Below are 15,291 nucleotides of genomic sequence, written 5' to 3'. Positions count from 1 at the left end.
AGGGATGATTTTCATTCTTTTCTTCACACCACAACAATTAAAACATGCTAACTAACATTAATACATGGCTTATACTTTAACACACATACACACGGCTAAGCCTACTATGCACGGCCCAACTTCAACATCATTCCTACCATGAATTTCTTCCTTTTTAGCATACAACAACACATATAAACCATCTATGACACAAGAAAATAAGATTAAGCTCACCTTTCTTCTTCACTCCTTAACTTGTCCAAAGTTGGTCGTTAGAGAAAACGAGCGAACTATCGTCCGAAACAACGACTCCACGTTAACGAGCACCCTTGAATTAACAAGTTTGCTTGAAGAGTTTAATTTTTTGATGGCTCAAAAATTGTCTTGAATTTCTAGGACATGGCCGAATAGGCCTTTTTTTCTCCTTCAAGCTTTTCTTGATTTTTCTAGAACATAAAATGAAGCGGAGATGACTTATTAGTCATCTTTTAAGTTTAAATTTATAACCATCCATGTGGCCATGGTTCACCAAGGTGGCGGCCACGGCCATTTATTCTTTTTTTTTTTTTTTGAATTTTCAAACTTTCCCAAAATAGCACACTTACTAAAAATGGAAAATTCCTCCAAGTGTTTCCTTAACATTTTCAAGACATTAAAATCATACACAATTTAAGCCTTTAAAACAAACGAAAGTCTCTCGGGATAGCCTTGTCCCTAACTTCTCAGAATTCACTCAAGTTGTCCCGTTACTCAAAATACGGGATATAACACACGCTATACACCGAGTCCCTCACTAGAGGGCCGGGACACGCTATTTGTATATATATGATGATGATATGATGATTACGTGCACCGAGTCCCTCGGCTGGAGGGCGGGACACGTTATATGTTATATGTATGTATTCAAGTATGATGTGTATTCGAAGTATGATATGTATTCGAAATATGATGTGACACGAGTATGATGTGATACGAAGTACGATAGGATATATGATAACATGATGATATGATGATTACTTACTCATGTTTCGAAGTCCCATGATGATTCGGATATGATATGGATATGCACGAATTATGTTTTAAAGGCAAGTCTTGTGGGTACTGATTATTGTATTACTTTTCTGTACTCCGTACTTCAGTATGATCGTGTCTTGTGTTTCATGCTTTACATGCTCGGTACATATTCCGTACGACCCCGCTTTCTTGGGGTCGCGTTTCGTGCCGCGCGGTACCCGTGATTAAGTAGATGATGTTAGCGGAAGACGTTCTCATTTGGATTGGCGAGCTCCATTTCCTCCGGAGTCTTCCGAGTACGAGTGCTTTTGTATGGTATACGAGATGTTGGTAGAGACTTTGCGAACGGTGTCGTGTGTGTGATATGTCGGTTTTGTAAGCGCCTACGTAAGCCGATGTATTATTATGCATTATGCTGCGTATTTGTTTTGTAATCGGCTATAGCCGATATATCGGTACGTATTATGTTACGGATTCGTTACGACTACGATTTTATTTGATTTGAAAAAAGACGAAAAGTATGATGTTCTTTGAAAATTTTCCTTCTGCAATTTGACACGTTTTGCGGGCCCAGTATGATTATGTGTGTTACGAAAGTCTGCGGGCTTCGGTCGGCCCTAGGTAAGGGTCGGGTGCCCATCGCACCCTGTCGGATTAAGGGTGTGACAAATTGGTATCAGAGCAGTTCGTCCTAGGGGTTGTGTGCAAAGTCGTGTCCAGTAGAGTCCTGTTTATGGTGTGAAGCGCGCCACATTTATAAACAGGAGGCTACCGGACATTTAGGATGGTTACTTTTCTTTCACATCTGAGATCGTGCCATAGAGCCAAGCTATAGGAAATGGGATTTCTTGCGCTAATCTTTGATTTTAGCAGAATAATGGCAGCGATAGAAGAAAGGGATTGATGATGTTGGAAGTTACTAAGCACACAGGTAATCAAAGGTATGAAAGATATATGTTGGCAAAGATATTGAACTTACGATTGAAATACAAGTTGAAGATTAAAGGGGGAAAGTAAACAAGAAAGTCTAACAGGTGCCGTTTGAGTTGGGCATACGAGGTATGTCTATTATTTTTGTGTTGTTTATGATATTAAGAGCCCTGTGTGGCTGTGATATGATATGATATATGTACATATGTTGTTTTGTGAGGAATTGTTGGTATTTTTACGCGTGCGAGTTTTGAGATAGTAAGAAATATAGAGGAAACTACGCCAAAATTTTTCCAGAAATGAAAAGAGAATGAGATATGAGTTTGTAATACAACTTGAAAGGTCGTGCCGATAGTAAGAGTGAGATTAAGACAAGAGTAAGAAGGAAAAAAATTGTGATGGATATGAATGTATTGATAAGCCAGCTTGTGAGATATTAAGGATAAAGTTGATTAGAAAGGGAAAAAGGTTAAGGAGTGTTACGCTATGAGATTGAATACGAGTGGGACAATATGAATATGATGAAGGTGTTGTGAAAATAAGTAAAGTCTAGAGAGAAAGTGGCCAAAGTTATGATGCGATCTATGTAGCTAAAATACAAAGGCAAATGTGAAACGGAAAAAAACAAGCTATGGAATGAATACGGAAGGGTTTGAGCTAAAGACTAAGAGACGACACGAGATAATGTTCCTAGAATGTTACAAGTTGAGTAAAGTGTAATGAGATTCGACAAGAAGGAAAAGTTTAACCCGAGATCCTTATGATGGTTTATGAGACTAGTTGAACATTCGAGGACGAATGTTCTAAAGGGGGAAAAGATGTTATACCTCGTACTTTGTACGTTGGAATATTCTAAGTTGGTTGCGACAAGTTATGGACAAGACTTTTAAATTTTCGGTTTTGTTGATTTTTGTTTTAATGCACAAGTTGCATATTCATCTTTTCATTGGTATAGAGTGTTAAGGGTAAATTTCAAATAAGAAAAAATTTGGGGTCAAAAGTGAATTATGGAAAGTTAGACATTTCATGAAAACTTGGGGCCAAAAATGAAGTTTTGGAAATTTGATATTTCATGAAAGTGGCCATATGTGGCCACTGTGTGGGTGTGGGCCATAGGGCCACATGTGTGAATTATATATGTAGAGAAAGATGACTAATTTAAGTCATCTTCATCATTCTTCATTCTCTAGAAAAATCAAGAAACTTGGAGAGCACAAGTTGAAGGCCATTCGGCCATGAAGGAAAAAAATGAAGACCAAAAGATAGCCACCAAAAAAATTATTTCTTCTAGCTTTTCAACTCTTTGGAAGGTGCTAAACAACATGGAGTAGTTGCTAGAGCAAGCAAATCCTTTGTTCTTGCAAATCTCAACACTAGCCGAAGTGAAGAACAAGTGAGGAAGGTATGGTCCAATCTTATTTTTCATGTCTTATGGATGGTTTGTGCATGTTGTGGAATGTGGAAATGAAGGAAGTTCATGGAAATATGAATGTTGAAGTGTGGCCGTATGTATTGTGTTGTGGCCGTGTGTGTGTGTTGTTGTGTAGGAGTGATGAACTAATTGTATTTAGCATGTTTGGGTGTTGTGTAGTGTGTGGAAATGGATGAAAAATCATGGAATTTGTGTGTTGAAGGGCTGGCCGAAAATGGTACATTTTGTGTGTCAAAGAATGAACTAATTTTATTTAGTATTTTGGTTGTTGTGTGTTGTGGATTCTATGATGCTAATGAGAGTTTAATGACTCAAGTTGAGGTTGTAATTGTCATGGGCTGTTTTTAGAAGCTTATGGAAGTTTAATGTAGTTTCTATAATTATGGAAATAATGTTGGGAACGTGTGGATTATTGAAGAAGTCAATGGACTTGGAAGGAAGAAAATGTGTTGTGTTGTGTTCTTGAACTTGGAGGTTTCGGGTTTTATTATGTAGTGCATGGGCTGATTTGAATAACTTGTGGATTGTCCGAAGTGTTCTTGAAATCTTGTTAGAATGCGTTTGGAATTGTTTATTGATATTGTTATTATGATTGTTGGTATGGTTGTGGTTGATATTGGCCGAGTTGAATTCTCGGGGGTGTCGGATTTACGGGGAAATCTTGCCCAAATTTACGTAAATAAAGTGCGAGCTTAAAATGGGATTCCGAGGTGCCTATGACTAATGTTTGGTGTCTAATGGCGTGTTGTAGATTTTGAGATGCCGAGACTTGAGTTTGGATTAGTTTAGGAAGCAATCAAGGTATGTAAAGCTTACCTTCCTTCTTTTGGCATGTCTTAGATATGGCTAAGTTATGATATGTTATGAGCTTCGGGGGTAATTCTATTCGTAAAAATCCGAGCACGTTTGTGAGTCGTATTTGCTTTTGATGTTGGCATCCTTATGTGGACAAGCTATGGTTTATACGTCTTTGTATGATTGATTTTCAAGAAGTTGCATAAAAGTTTGGTTTTTAAAAAGAGTTTTGTTCCTAAATAATTTCGAAAACTACGAACGTCCGTAACTTTCACAAACAAAACCGGATGGCCTTGATATGCTCGTAAATGATTCTATGACGTGTATAATAACTATGATTTTTATGGGCGGGCCCGACTTGAGTCGACACCCCTCCGTGGGCCGCGACTTTCCTTATGTACTTCGACGATTTTTGAAAGGATATGATATGACTATTATTCCGATTTCATGTATGATCGGTTTACTTATCTTTTGAGTTTGTAATAACGATTCGGTAACATATGATGACTATGATTTTCGTAGGCGGGCCGGATGGGCCACGCTCGTCCGTGGGTCCCGCGATCTTCCTCTATATAATTCTGATGGCTTTTGAAAGAATTCAATATGACTACCTTTCCGACCCCCGAGTATGATTATATATTTGTCTGTTGAGTCTGAAATAATGATTCGTATACTTCTGATTCTGATACGTAACTATGAATTCTAAAGCTCTATTTGATATGTTCCCGAGCGATCTTCGGAGGAAACTTGATTTGACTTTTGTTTGGCTTTTAAGTGAGAGTTCGACTAATGGTTAGCTTTACATGAAGGTTCGATTTGATTATGTTGAATTGGTAATGACGATTATGTGTGTGTGGCTTCTCACTACTACGCTTATGCGTATGATTATTGCCTCTTGCACCGAGTCCCTCGAGAGGCCGGGACACGCTATGTACATGATGATATGATGGTGACATGATTTTATCACCGAGTCCCTCACTGAGGGCGGGACAAGCTATACACCGAGTCCCCTCACTAGAGGGCGGGACACGCTATACACCGAGTCCCACTAGAGGGCGGGACATGCTATATGTATATATATGATGATGATATGATGATTACGTACACCGAGTCCCTCACTGGAGGGCCGGGACACGTTATATGTTATATGTATGTATTCTGAAGTATGATGGGTATTCTGAAGTATGATGTGTATTCTGAAGTATGATATGTATTCCGAAATATGATGTGATACGAGTATGATGTGATACGAAGTCTGATAGGATATATGATAACATGATGATATGATGATTACTTACTCATGTTTCGAAGTCCCATGATGATTCGGATATGATATGGATATGCACGAATTATGTTTTAAAGGCAAGTCTTGTGGGTACTGATTATTGTACTACTTTTCTGTACTCCGTACTTCATGTAATCCGTGTACCGTGTTTCATGCTTTACATGCTCGGTACATATTCCGTCGACCCCTTTCTTCGGGGCTGCGTTTCGTACCGCGCGGTACCCGCGATTCGGTAGATGATGTTAGCGGAAGACGTTCCGGTGGATTGGCGAGCTCCATTTCCTCCCGGAGTGCCGCCGAGTACGAGTGCTTTTGTATGGTATCCGAGATGTTGGTAGAGACTTTGCGGACAAAGTGTCGTGTGTGTGTGTGATATGTCGGTTTTATAAGCGGCTACGTAAGCCGATGTATTATTATGCATTATGTATTTGTTTTGTAATCGGCTATGTAAGACGATATATCGGTACGTATTATGTTACGCATTCGTTACGACTACGATTTTATTTGATTTGAAAAAGACGAAAAGTATGATGTTCTTTGAAAATTTTCATCGGCAATTTGACACGTTTTGCGGGCCCAGTATGATTATGTGTGTTACGAAAGTCTGCGGGTTCGCTCGGCCCTAGGTAAGGGTCGGGTGCCCATCACACCCTATCGGATTAAGGGTGTGACAATCTCCTTCCGCATTAGAAAGGGTCTCTTACTCTTCTGACTCCACAATTACTATTTTAGCCCTTTTTGTCAATCCTCAATATTCACTTTTGCACCATGGATATGACTACTTTTCGTCCTAGACTTCCAGATTCCCAATGGTGAGGAACATACCTCGATCGCCGTTACTTATAAATACTTGGTTATCGGCCTCTGGATTTCTGCTCTCATTTTATCTCGTTCTTCATCCTTTCTATAACCGAGTCTTTCACAATCCCGTCACTTATAGTACTCGCATCCTTGGCCACACATGTCATGGTCTCTTACTACACTGTTATCTCGCTTCTTCTTATTTCCTTCTTCCAATCACCCTTTCTTTTCTTACACTCGCTATCATTTCTGTTACTATATAACCCTTATTCCAAACTTCCCCTACAGAACTCGATAAGCCTTCCTTATTCGTTCTATGGCTCTCTAGCGAGTACAATGGTCATGTCCCTTAAACTATTCCTCCTAGTTTCTTCCCAGGACTACTTCTGTCACGACCCAACCCCGTAGGCCGCGGCGGTGCCCGAGTTGGCCACCCAAACACACTCGTCGAACCCAAATCATACACGGTGACTTACGCGTATGCAAAAAAAAATCAAAAACTGTTTCAAACACATCTCAAACCATTCATATACATATATACATATATCGAAAGCCGACGGGGGCTATCCGATGGCGCACGGCCCCAAACATATAATATACAAACACACTTGTACGGGGGTAGGCACACAACCCACATATACGTCTACGGGCCTCTAAACAAACCAACGAGAATCATATGACGGGACGGGGGCCCCGCGCCCCCCGACACACACGCGCGCATATGCAACGAACGAGTATGTACCGAGATATAGGCTCGGGATAAAGGCACTCCAACACAGCGAATGGGTCTCCTAAGGCGGCGGATCGCCAAGCGGTCGTCTGTACTGCGGGCATGAAATACCCCCCCGAAGAAAAGGGGTCGGTACGAAATATGTGCGAGTATGCAAAAGCGAAAATGCGGTAAATAAATCGGTCACACTCGAAAGCAATCACGAAAGTAAGTACATTTCCAAATTGCCAAATGTTTATTTTCAAATAGAAAGCATGCAAAAGGGGCACGAGAAAATATGGTCGCCCCTTTGTCGATGGCGCCATAACACGGCATAACACCGAAGGTTTCAAATCTCCGTACAACCGAACGCAACACATCATCACAACACATCATAAGCCGTATCACGGCGTAACTCCATAAACGGAACCGCCCTATGGCGAGGTCTCGGGAACCGTAACACGCATAACACCAGAATATATCATGGTGCGCACGACAACAAAACCCGGCCCGGAACCGGCGAACGATGTACCAACAAACCGCACGGCGAGTCGTGAGTAACCATATGCATAAAATCATTATCATGGGTTCAAAAAGTAAGTAAAATGACCGTACTTGGGAATCGGGAAAATCGTCATACCAAACTCTCTCAAACGTCATCGGGAAGTACAAAGGAAGGTCGCGGGACCCACGGACGAGTGTCAACCCGAACCAAGCCCGCCTATGGAAAACATACTCATCGCACGTCATACAACCTCCACGACGATATCGAGGCAATCCGAGCCCTTAGTCGAAAGTTATGAGCGTTCGTAGTTTCAACATCGTTTAAGAGTAAAACTCTTTTGAAAACCAAGTTTTTATGCAATTTTAAAGTCAATTTTTTCCAACAACATCAAAACCAATATTTCCTCACATCAACATACGAGTACCAAAAAAACAAACGCGAATCATAGACATGCTCGGATTATGAGAATGGAATTCCCTCGAGGCTAGTATCGTAGCCTATATTGAACTAAGACATGCCAAAAGAAAGAAGGGTTAAGCTTTACATACCTCGCTCGCACACAACGCTAATCAAATCAAATCTATATCTCGAATTCTCCAAGATCTACATAACATCAATAAATACCAACGTCAACCAATCATTTAGAAATTCATCTCCAACGACACATAATCCTACAAAAAATTGGGCGACACTTTATAAATAGACCACCCCGAGAATTCAACTCGGCCAGATTCAACAACACAACAACACCAACAATCATTCCAACAATATCCATAATCAATTCAAACACCTTCGAACCTTAAAAATTCTTATCCACACATTCCAACAACCCAACAAATACTCCAATCCACCCGAAATGGTCCCCAAACCCGAGAACCTCAACTCTAACACATTTCTCGGTTTCAAATCATGATTTGCTCCAACAATTCATACTCTAACCATGCCATTTCCATAAATATAAAAATCACACTAAACACACAAAATCTTCCAAAACAGCCCACACACTTACAATACCAATTCGAATCATTAAACTCTTATTTCCAACATAGAATCCTCATAACAACAACAACCAAAATTCCAAGAGAAAACTTAATTCATTTCTTGACATACACAAGAGGCCATATTCGGCCAACCTCACATACATACATATTAATGATTTTCATTTGTTTCAACACTCTACAATAACCAAACATGCTACATAAAACTCATGCACCAACTTTAACACAACACACACACTTGCACGGCCAAGTACCTAGTACATGGCTCGACTTCAAACACCAAATTTCCATGAATTCCATACATATCAACATACAACAACACACATAAACCTTTCATAACTCATAAAAACAAGATTAAACTTACCTTTCTTCACAAATCCTCAACTTGTCCAAAGTTGGCCAAGGATGAAAACGAACAATCCAACGCTTGAAACAACACCTCCACGTTACTAAGCACCCTCAAATTAGTAGATTTTCTTAGGAGAAATAATTTTGGAATGGCTTAATCTTGGACTTGATTTTTCTCTCCTTTGGCCGAAGTGAGGTTGAAGCTTGTTCTTCTCCAACTTTCTTGATTTTTCTTAAGTCTTGAAAAGATGAAGAATTGGTCCCTCTAAGCTTCCTTATATTACAACTAATAGCCAACCATGTGGCCATGGCCCACTCCTAAGGTGGCCGGCCACATGGCTCCTTTTGTTTCCTCGATTTCTTTCAATAATTGACATCTTCCACAAATTCCACCTTTGGTCCCGAACTTTCTTAAATGTTTCCATACCAATAACATCATACATACTTAGGTCTTGCGACAAAATCGAAGGTCACACGTCTCGACTTCATACCCCGAAATGGTCTTAACCCTAACTTATCATAGTTAACCCGAATCGTCCCGACGTTTAAAATACGGGATGTAACAACTTCCATCGATCCCAAGTATGTATATACGAAATGGTTTTGCACCCTTCGCTATCCTTCACAGTACAGCTACACTTATGGCAATTCATAATTCGAGTTCAAACTAAATCCTTGGGCTCTTGCCACAACTATTCCTTTAGCTTATGCATGCCACAAAGTTATGTCCCTTTAACCTTTATCCCTCAAATCTTTATCCAAACCGTGCCGTGCTTTGCCCGTCGTCTCTCTTGGAAGCTTTACTCCTCATGTTTCTTACTCTTTCGCTCTTTCGACATTTTGGTCACCTTAATATAACACTCTATCAAGATTTGCCGTCTCTTCTAAATCGTCTTCTTCGTATCACAAGCTACTTTCCAAATCCTTTTCATCATATCGATATCGACCTCCTAATTACTATTACCGTCAATTCAACGGTAACTTATTTCTCAAGGTCAGCCGTACTTGTAACTTAGTCAAATACTATCCTTACTATTGACACGACCTTTCAAAGCATATCACAAACCCATATCTCATTCTCTTTTTATTTCTTGGAAAATTTCGGCAGAGTTTCCTCTATATTTCTTACTATCTCTCACGTGCACACGAAATACAACAATGCCTCACAGGGCCAACATATATATATATATATATATCATATCATATAATATCACGGCCACACAGGGCTCACAATATCGACAACAGTATGAAAATGGTGGACTTACCTCGTATGTCCAACTCGCCGACTTTTGTTACACTTTCTCGTTTACTTTTCCTTTCGGTTTTCAACTTTACATTTCGCTCGTACTTCAATACCTTATTAGACATATACCTTTCGTACCTTAGCTTACCTGCGTGCTTTGTAACTTTCAATATCGTCAAGCACTTCCTTCTGTCGACGTCGTCCTTCTGCTGAAATCAAAAGTTAGTATAAGGAATCTCATTTCCTACGACTTGGCTCTATCGCACGATCTAAGACAGAAGAAGGGTCACTGATTCCTAAATGCCCCGCAGCTTCCTGTTTATAAGTGTGGCCGGCTTCACACCATAAACAAGACTCTGCCAGAAACGGTCTGTAGACAATTCGAGGATACGGTACGAGCCTTGGGGTAACTCTACTCTTGAGATCCGAGCATGTCTACGATTCTTATTCACTTTTTGATATTCGCACTTTTAATATGGTCGAGCTATTGCCCTCGAGTCTTTTATATGTTTGGATAATGAATGATGCATAAAGAGTTCTTATTCCTAAAGTATTCTGTAATGTATAATGTCCCTAACTTTCATATATGGTCTCGGATTGCCATGATATGTTCGTAGAGAATTCTATAATGAACAATGCCCGTAACTTTCATAGGCGGGCTCGGATTGGCTTGATACACGTTTATGATACCCGTGACGTTATATGACATATTTCGTAATGATATTTGAAGAGTCCTGAGTGTGACTATGATTCGGATACTCGAGCGTTGATTTGTCTACTTGCCTATCGAGTCCTAAAAGATGATTTATGTGCATATGATTTCTCACTACTCCGCTCATGCATACGGTTATTACATCTTTCACCGAGTCCCGGGCCGGGTATGTATTTGTGCACAGTTCACTGCATTGTCCACCGAGACCCTCACTAGAGGGCGGGGTACGGTATATGTATATGATGATATGATGATGGCGCCAGCCCACGGATGGGCCGAGTATGATGACATGATGATATGATGATTCTATTCACCGAGTCCCTCACTAGAGAGCCGGGTACGGTATATATATATGATTATTTCACCGAGTCCCTCACTAGAGGGCCGGGTACGGTATATATGTGATTACTTCACCGAGTCCCTCACTAGATGGTCGGGTACGGTATATATATGATTACTTCACCGAGTCCCTCACTAGAGGGCCGGGTACGGTATATATATATATATATGATGACATGATGATATGATGACATGATGATACGATGACATGATGATATGATGATCTTATTTACCGAGTCCCTCACTAGAGGGCCGGGACACGTTATGTATGCAGATGTACAAGATGATTATTCACTTATGTATCTAAGTCCCATAATGAACTGGATATGATATTGATACGCATGATTTATGTTTCAGAGGCAAGCCTTATGATTTTCTATACTCCTTATTTCAGTATGATCCTGCTTACTGCATTTCATGCTTTACATGCTCAGTACATATTCCGTACTGACCCCCTTTCTTCGGGGGCTACGTTTCATGCCACGCAGGTGTATACAGATGAGTAGAGGATATTAGTAGTAGATGTTCCAGCTGGATTGGCGAGCTCTCATTTCCTACGAGTCTTTTGCCGAGTCAGAGTATCTATGTCATGGTATCTTGAGTTATGTTAGAGACTTTGCAGACAGAGTCATGTATATAACTTGTCAGTCTTGTAAGCGGCTCTGTAAGCCGATGTATCATTATGTATTATGTTACAGATTTCATACGATTACAGATTTTCCTTGATTTGAGAAAGACGAAAAGCATATTTTTTTTTTTGAAAAGTTTACATTATGCATTCATTTCATGATTTAAGGGCCCAGTAAGATTATGAGTATCACGAGGATCAGCGGGTTCGCTCGGCCCTAAGTAAGGGTCGGGTGCCCGTACATGCCCCTATCAAGATTTGAGGTGTGACAAATTGGTATCGAGCGAGTTCGTCCTAGGGGTTGTCTACAAAGTCGTGTCCCGGTGGGAGAGTCATGTTTATGGTGTGAAGCACGCCACATTTATAAACAGGAGGCTACGGGGCATCTAGGGTGGTTACTCTTATTTCACATCTAAGATCGTGCGATAGAGCCAAGTCATAGGAAATGAAACTCCTTATACTAACCTTTGATTTTAGCAGAAGAATGGCATCAACAGAAGAAAGTGACTAGCGATATTGGAAGTTACAAAGCACGCAGGTAAGCAAAGGTATGAAAGATATATGTCGGGTAGGCTATTGAAGTACGATTGAAATACAAGTTGAAGATTAAAAAGGAAAGTAAACAAGAAAGTGTAACGGTGCGATTTGAGTTGGGCATACGAGGTATGTTCATCATTTTTATCTTGTTGTTGATATTGGGAACACGTGTGGCTATGATATGATATATATATATATATATATATATATATATGGCCTGTGAGGCATTATTGGTATTTCTTGGGTGCAGGTTTTGAGATAGTAGCGATTACAGAGGAAACTCTGCCAAAATTTTCCTGGAAATAAAAAGAGAATGAGATACAGGTTTGTGATACGACTTGAAAGATCGTACTAATAGTAATGATAGGATTTGACTAAGTTGCGAGTACGGCTAACATCGAGAAAGAAGTTAATTGCTGAATTGAGGATAATAATAATTAGAAGGTCGATATCGATATGGTAAAAAGATGTTATATCCCGCATTTTGTACGTCGGGACATTCCAAGCTAACCATGATAAGTTAAAGGCAAGACCATTCCGGGATACGAGGTAGAGACTTTTAACTATGATTTTGTTTTAATGCACAAGTTGCATATATTCATCTTTTCAATTGGTATGGAATGTTAAGGGTAAATTTGGAATAAGAAAGATTTGGGGGTTAAAAGTGAATTATGGAAAGTTAAATATTTCATGAAGACTTGGGGCTAGAAGTGGAAACAAAATTATTTCATGAAATGGCCAAATGGCCATGTGGCCGTGGGGTTGGCATGGGTCCCACCCATGGTTGGCCAATTATTTCAAGCCATGAAATGGCACATGTGTACACCATATATTTGTGGGGATTTATATATATATATATATATATAGAGGATGGATGACTAGCAACATATCATTCATCTTTTCCAATTCAAGAAAGTTGAAGAAACATGGAGAAAAACAAAAGGGCCATGTTCGGCCAAGATGAGCAAAAATTGAGGGCCAAAAATCTTGATCAAAAAAATTATTTCTTCTAGGTTTTCAACTCATTGGAAGGTCCTAAACAACATGGAGTGATTGTTAGAGCAAGCGAATCGTTCATTCATGCAATTCTCAACCCTAGCCAAGTTGAAGAACAAAGTGGAAAAGGGTAAGTTTTAATCCTCTTTTCATATGTTATGGATGGTTCATGTGTGTTGTAGAGTGTGGAAATGAATGAAATTCATGAATTCTTGTGTATTGATGTTGGTGTGGAGTGGGTTGTTTGGTATCACAAGGATGAACAAATTTTATTTAGTGTTTTGATTGTTATCGTTGTGGATTTTATGATGTAGAATGAAAGTTTAATGATTCAAGTTGAATTTGTAATTGTATGGGCTGTTTTGGAAGTTAATGTAATTCTAATATAGTTTCTTGAATTTATGGGAATGATGTTGTTAACATGCGGATTATTGATGTAGTTTGTGAATTTGGAAGAAAGGAATGTGTTGTTGTTGTTCCTATAGGAATCGGAAGGTTTTGGGTGATGTTGTAAGTTGGTTGTGCCATTTGGAATGTTGTGTGGATTGTTTGAAATATTCTTGAGTTTTGTTTGAATAGTTTCGGATTGGTATTTGGATGTATGAGCATTGAAGTTGGCTTAATAGTATGTGGTGATTTGAAATAAATGGAATGTTGTCGAATTAGGTAGAAAAGAGTTATTGACGTTAGAATGCATTTTGAATTAATTGTTGATGTTGTTAGTATGGTTGTTGGTATTGTTGTTGAAGATTTGGCCGAGTTGAATTCTCGGGGTTGTTGACTTTATAGGGGAAATGCTGCCCAAATTTCTAGAAATGAAATGCTAACTTAGAATTGGATTTCTAAGCGCTTATGACTAATGTTTGGTGCCAAATGATGTTATTGTAGATTTTGAGAAGTCGAGACTTGAATTCGGATTAGCTTAGGAAGCGGACAAGGTATGTAAAGCTTAACCCTTCCTTCTTTTGGCATGCCTTAGTTATAAATAGGCTATGATACGAGCCTCGAGGAAATTCTATTCTTGCGATCTGAGTATGCCTACGATTCTCATTTGCATTTTATCTTTGACATCGTAATGTGATGAAATAATGGCCCTTATGTCTTTGGAATAATTGGTTTTCAAATGTTGCATAAAAAGTTTTGTTCTTAAAAAGTTCTACGTCGGAAAAAGGGCCGTAACTTTCATAGACAGAACCGGATAGCCTCGATATGTTCGTAGGAGGTTTTATAGCATATGATGACTATGTACGTCATGGCGGGCTCGGATTCAAGTGCACGCTCGTCCGTGGGTCCCGCGACTTTTCTTTGTATAGTTCTGACGACCTTTGAAAGAACTTAATGTGGCTATTGTCACACCCCGACCTTACTAGGGTGTGATGGGCACCCGACCCTCCTCAGAGTCGAGCGAACCCTTAGACGTTCGCGTTACTAAAACCTGTCAATTCGAAAATTTTTAAGGAACATGAAACCTTTCAAACAATAATCATTATCGAAAATGCATGCTCTTTTAACATTTACAAATCATTCGCACTTCCCGACGCACTATCCACAAAACACGCTCGCAAAGTCTCTAACATATGCTAAAACCATGACACGAACACTTTGACTCGGCAACACTCCGAGCGAGGTGGAGCTCGCCAATCCCGCGGAAACAACTCCTAGCAAAGTCTTCTCTTCGTCCGGGTGTACTGCGTGGCATGAAAACGCCCCCCCCCGAAGAAGGAGGGTCGGACGGGATATGTGCGAGTATATAAAGCGATTACAAATAACAATCATTCGCTCAATTTAGAAGAAAAGAAATCACAATCAAGCTCACACACTGCAGCCCTCGGCCGGAGGAAAATATAAACGTATACATGGGGTCCTAGAACAACCCTTAAGTAAATAATACAAATGAACACACATTCCTTAAGCAAAGGATGCAACCTAACCCGTGTGTCGCCTCCGACATACCAATGAAATAGTCCCCCGGACGCCGCTTCCGCGATAATAATAATAATAATGATGATATAATAATAATAATAATAATAATAATAATAA

Source organism: Lycium ferocissimum, chromosome 1 (assembly GCF_029784015.1).
Source record: "Lycium ferocissimum isolate CSIRO_LF1 chromosome 1, AGI_CSIRO_Lferr_CH_V1, whole genome shotgun sequence".
In the NCBI taxonomy this organism is placed as follows: domain Eukaryota; kingdom Viridiplantae; phylum Streptophyta; class Magnoliopsida; order Solanales; family Solanaceae; genus Lycium; species Lycium ferocissimum.
This window is presented reverse-complemented; position numbering follows the sequence as displayed.